Genomic DNA, 6000 nt, shown 5'->3' with positions numbered 1-6000 from the left:
ATTCCTCATTTGCGTAATATTAAGCATCCAGTAAGTGTTTGCTGGACCGGGACAAAAGCTGCCCTCCAATGCCTAGGGGAGGATTGCAGCTACCATCAGCAGGGACCTGCCCCAGGGCATCAGGGCAAAATCGGTTTCAGGTTTGCATAATTAAATTGTTTCCTTCAAAGCTGTCAACAAATTCAGGTGCCCGTCGCCTCACAGCATCTCCACAAAGTAGCAGAACGGTATAAAGTTACCTGCTTCAGCTGCCAGGGTAAATACTGGGAATGAGTACAAGCACTAAGCAGGGTGGCAGCCTGCTCCTGTGTGCTCCTCCAGCGTGGGATGTGCCCGGGGCAGGCAGTCCTGGCAGGGCTGGGGCAGATTTTGGTGCTGTGCCTGCCCTGTCCTGGCAGTGCCTGTGACGGTACTGACGGCACTGTTGTGAAGGGCTCCTGCCTCTTTTCCGAGCAATAGTCTAAACATGCTCTGCCCAGACAGTGGCTTGGCCCCTCCTGGAGAGAGGCTCTCTGCCTGCACTGGAGTTGTGGTGGCATCAGCCAGGGTTATGGTCCTCTCTGCAGAGCGAGGCTTTCCACATCTCTAAATATGGGTGCCTCCCACGGAGCAGTGGAGGTCAGCAAAGCCTTATTGGACTTTACCTTCTCAATCAGGTTGAAGCGAGGCAGACTGTTCTACTAAACCAGGGCAACCCTTGCCTGCCTATGCTTCCTCTTCCCCAGTTCAGTAAGGAAAGGAACATGAGGACGTGGTGAGCAGCTTGTCCACACAGCACCTGCTGGGGTACCTTGCTGCCACTGGCAGGCTTTTCCTGATGAGGAGCCAGGCACCTCACCCATAAACTAAGTTTTCCAACCAGAGGGAAAGTGAACAGCACTTTGAACTGCCCAGGACAGCAGTGAAAGCCCAGAGTTCCTCAACCGATCTGTTCACTACCTGCTAACCTCAGATCACCACATATAACCAGGTGTTGCCTCAAGCACTTGGCCTTCTTAGGAAAATTGTCACCCCGCCAGTTCCTGAGTGCAGTGGGTCACATGGAGAGAAGACCTCTACTTTTGTGCTGAGACTCTCCCTGAGGACAGCTGAGGTATCAGTGTCTTACTCCAGATGGGTGAATCAGAGCGTGAAAATAACTGCCTGGCAAGCCACAAACTGCCAGGCAGTTCATGGTTTGTGGATACAGCCCCGGGATTATCAATCCCAGGACCTCAGATTGAGAGGAGACTGCAGGAACAGTTGAATCCTTGTAGAGGGTTTTGCTTTTCACCTTTCTCCAGACAATAAGAGGGCTAAAACCACCTCGCTACAAACTACAGAAGTTGAAAATCAACCTCCTTCTTGACATTTCTTGACGTTCCTTCAGGGGCCTGTAATATCCGACTCTGGGGGCTGGGATGCAGGTATGTGGGGAGGAGCAGATGGCCTTTTGCAGTGCACAGGTGACACACTGCTGGTTTTATTGAGGAAGCCCTTGAGAAAGAGACCCTCAATAGGTGGTGGGCCTCCTGTAGTTCAGTGAACTCAATTGTGAGACCTTTTTTGATGTTGTCATAGCCACTGTCTGGTAAAAGGCTGTGACTGAGGTGCTTGCACCCACTTGGAGCACTCTCTCCAAAAAAAAAAGGCACTTTGATTCATGCCTGTGTTTATGTGGGAGACTCTCCACGGATTGAGCCATAAGGTCCCAGTTAAGGTAATTCTGTCTGGCAGCAGCTCTAGATAGTTTGCAATGAACATTTACAAACCTGCCAAGGAATATGATTTCTTACACAAAAGATCCAGCTTACCCATGGAGCTGCTTCAAGCAGTCCTCATGCCTCCGCTCTCCCTTGGATGGACTCTGCAGCCCTGGACCAGGTGGCTGATAATACAGAAATGCTGAAAATGCCTGGAAAGGACGCAGTCGTGTCAATCGTCTCCAATGAAGGTAGTAGTCACAAACACATGGGTTTGCCAAAAGTCTCTGGCTAGTTCCAAGAAGCCTTCGTTTGTTTGCATTGCTAATCTATCAGACACTGAGACTGCTCGGAGAGATATCAAGCTTTTCCTAAGCTTTCTTTCACCCTGCTTCTGTTGGGACCTGCAGGACAGCAGCCATCTGAGAAGGTTTTGAGAGACTGCAGTTATCAGTCTGAGACAGAAGGAAATCGTCTGAGCTGGAGGCAAGGCAGCCCATGGAGCTAAATGCACATTTTCGTTCTGCAAGTCCTCTTGCTTCCCCTGAGGCTCAGCTGCTTGTCAGGGCTGGCAAACTCAAGGCCTCACTGCAGCGGGCTCTGGACAGGCTAGAGGGATGCCCTCCCGAGGCTGCATGCCCATGGACTTCAGTGAATGCCATGACACAAGCGCATTTCAGCTCTGGAGTCCCCAACACAAGAAGGACATGGAGCTACTGGAACGAGTCGAGAGGAGGGCCATGAAGATGATCAGAGGGCTGGAGCACCTCTGCTATCAAGATAGGCTGAGAGAGTTGGGGTTTTCAGCCTGGAGAAGAGAAGGCTCCGGGGTGATCTTATAGCAGCTTTCCAGTACCTAAAGGGGGCCTACAGGAAAGCTGGAGAGGGACTTTTTACAAGGGTGTGTAGTGATAGGACAAGGGGCAACGGATTTAAACTGAAAGAGGGGAGATTTAGGTTAGATATAAGAAAGAAATTCTTTACATTGAGGGTGATGAGGTACTGGAACAGGTTGCCCAGAGAAGTTGTGGATGCCTCATCCCTGGCAGTGTTCAAGGCCAGGTTGGATGAGGCTTTGGGCAACCTGGTATAGTGGAGGGTGTCCCTGCCCATGGCAGGGGCGTTGGAACTACATGATCTTTGAGGTCCCTTCCAACCCTAACCATTCTATGATTCTATGATTTCACTCACAGATCGTTTTGGGACCCTCCACTGCAAGAAAAATTTCTGTCAGGTTGTTTGGAGGTCCCTTCTCATAGCAGAGCGAGGAGGGTAATCTGTATCGCCATATACTTTCAAGTCTTTATGGAAGGGGGAGCAGCATGAGGGTAGTATATGGTGTATAGGGTACGCGTCCTTTTCCTAAGTAGAAGCAGCACTGTTTCATATGTCTGTTTGGCTGGAAGGATTTCCCAAAAGAGGGGTTGCCTTTGGATCCTGACAAGTCTGGGTTGCTATCCCACCATGCAGCATCCTAGAACCTGCACTTCTGAAGGTAAGAAACTAAATCATCTTCCTTTGCTTGGTATCAAAGTCCTTCCTGTTAAGGAAGGACTTATTTATTTAAAGATTTATTACAATCTTTCTTTCCACCTCGCTGCCTTCACAGGGCGATGTGACTGACCAGCACCTCTCCCTGCAGCTGGGGATGCAGCGGCACTCGTGTGGGCGCTGCAGCAAAGAGCAGGTGAGAAGCAGAATGCGCAAGTGCAGTCGTGCCGCCCCGGTGCTCCCAGGGCTGGAGCACATCAGGTACCCGCACATCAGTGGCAGATGTGGGAATCACTGGGAGTGACTCCTGCATCCCTTGCTTTAGATATTCCTTGGGCAGGAGTGATATCCTGCAATTTGTTGATGGATTTTTGTGTTGCTACCTATTGCCCAGAGCTGCCCAAGGGAACTGTTGGTGGTCACAGCAGGCTGGGTTTGCAGCCCATCCTCAGCTGCCGGGAGCTCTCCAGAGGCAGCCCCCAGCCCTCATTGGCTCTCACTCAGCTGTTTTGCCATTGTTTTGTTTTCATTCAAGATATGTTTGCCCAAATCACACTTGCTACTGGCCAACTCAAAACATGACCTGCCCCAGCAAAGTGAGATTTCTCCTATTTTTCCACAAAGCTTATTGATTAAAACCTTGAAGGGGTACCTGCAGGCAGCAGCCACTTTTTGTAACTGAAGTCCCTCCACATTCTTATTACTTTGTAAAACTGATACTAGTTGATTACAGAAGCACAAGCTTGTTACTTCGTTGGCCTGTTTCATTTTAGAAATGTAAATCTGGTGGACTTCTAACAATTGCTAACTTTCTCATTGGATTAAATTCTTAGACAGTTTTATTGTTTCATTCTGTGGGGTTTTCCAGGGTTTTCTTTGGCTGAGTCAGCCTTTCTAAACTGCCACTTAGACTTGCTATGAAAATATATGCCAATGTGCGTCCAGTGGACACCCCGCCAGAGACACAGTAGAAGCCCTGAGCCCAGGCTGCTTATCAAGCCCCTGTCCGGCACTGAGGGATGCTTACAGATCTCCAGTGGGGCCTGTGACACTGGGAAACCCTGTGGAGAAGCTCTGTGCTCAATCTCAGCCCTCTCAGGGACATAGACACTTACTTTAGGTTGCAAAGAGATGCTTCACAGCCCTAAAGCTGCTTCTGGAGTTGAGCATTTTGGCCAGCACTCTCTGAGGCCTCAGTGTCACAGCTGTGTTTTGTCCTTGTTGTAATGGTTGTCCATGACATGGAGTGACTGTTCTGAAGCCACAAGGGTCCTCTCTCACATTGGCTTTCTCTGATGGAGACTCTCTGAGACTTGCAGAGTGTCTGTGGGTGCTGTGGGGCACTTGAGCCTGCATTTCCCATCTCTCAGAGCAAGGACATACATGGTAGAGTACAGATTATTATCCTCTTAAAGCTGAAATATATTTCAGTTCTTTGGGATGGTGGGTGTGGATGTGGCAGTCATGTAGGAGAGGAGACACATGATTCAAATTCAGTTCTAGCAAAAGTTAAAGTGGTTTCTCTTACACATTCCTACAAAGTTCAGAACAGATTAAGTGGTAATTAGATATCAGTAATTGCCAGTGGAACTAAAATCATAACATAGATCTCAGTAACTGTGTTGATTTAGAAATGTCGACAATAATGAGTCTATGCTGGTACTTGTAGAGCCCTAAGACTGGTGAAAAAGAGCACATCCACGCAATGGAAATGTCTTAAAGATATGCAAAAATCTGAAAAACAAAACGAGGGAACTGAGAGAGTTCTGTTTTGGTTTGGGCTTTGTTTTCTTTTGCTGAATTTGGAAAGAATTAGGCCTGAGTTTCTTCAGAGAAATCACTCTTCTTTGTTTTGTACCTCTTCGCGCCACATCAGATCCTGTGCTTGGCAGTCACCTATATTCCTTAGCTGCTGCGCTGAAAAACATTCACCTAGTCATTACATTCTGGGAAGCATACCAAGGCTGGCCCACAGATGTCCGCTTTTCCAAATATTTTTCCTTTTACATGACACCCCACCACAAACAGTTGTGGAACGGGTTGGAAGGAGGCATCAATCTGACCATAACTTCTGCTTCTGAACATATTTTGCCCCTCATCTGCAAGTGCACTGGAATATTTCTCTTCGAGAGTTGCTCTAGCTTCGCTTCGAATATTTTCCTGCCTAACCTCACGCAGGGGTAAGGACTTGGTAGTTTGCTTCCCAAATGGTGTAATTAAAAAAGAAAGTCAGCCATAAGTGAGTTCAATGAAGGTCTGCAGAGCAAGACTGGTGGAGACAGGGACAAGAATTTTCCATATACTGGGCAAACACAGCACAAAAAGCGGCAATCCTAGAGCCTCTGCACTACCGCATCCCTTGTGACTGCGTGCAGTTATCAAGGACGGTGTGACTTTGGTTATCAGCCTGAAGCAACACTCATCTCTTCTCTCAACACATAAGGAGCTGTTTTACCTTTCAGCTGGTTGCCCCTGGAAAGTGGGCAGCGAAGACCCACTGGTTTAATACATGGTATCGTCCTCCAGTGGGTCTCAGCTTCATTCTAATCAACTCCAGTCCCATAACCAAGGTTTACTAAACTGCTGACCATCTACCACCAGCCTCCTCCTTCTCTTTTTTTTTTACTTTTTGAGTCTGTGTTTGTCCCAATATGGGTTCCCCCACCCTTCCGTCATTGGAAGGTTTAATGCTGAGTGAAAAACCACGAACAGCCTTTGAACGTGTTCTGCCAAGTCTCTTTACAGTACAATACTGGCAGGAGTAAAACACTGGGGCCAGGCAAATATGCAAGCTTCATCTCATTAAAGGAAGCAGAGCAGCACGGTT

Source organism: Tauraco erythrolophus, chromosome 7, assembly GCF_009769465.1.
Source record: "Tauraco erythrolophus isolate bTauEry1 chromosome 7, bTauEry1.pri, whole genome shotgun sequence".
Lineage (NCBI taxonomy): Eukaryota > Metazoa > Chordata > Aves > Musophagiformes > Musophagidae > Tauraco > Tauraco erythrolophus.
Note: the sequence above shows the minus strand (reverse complement) of the source record.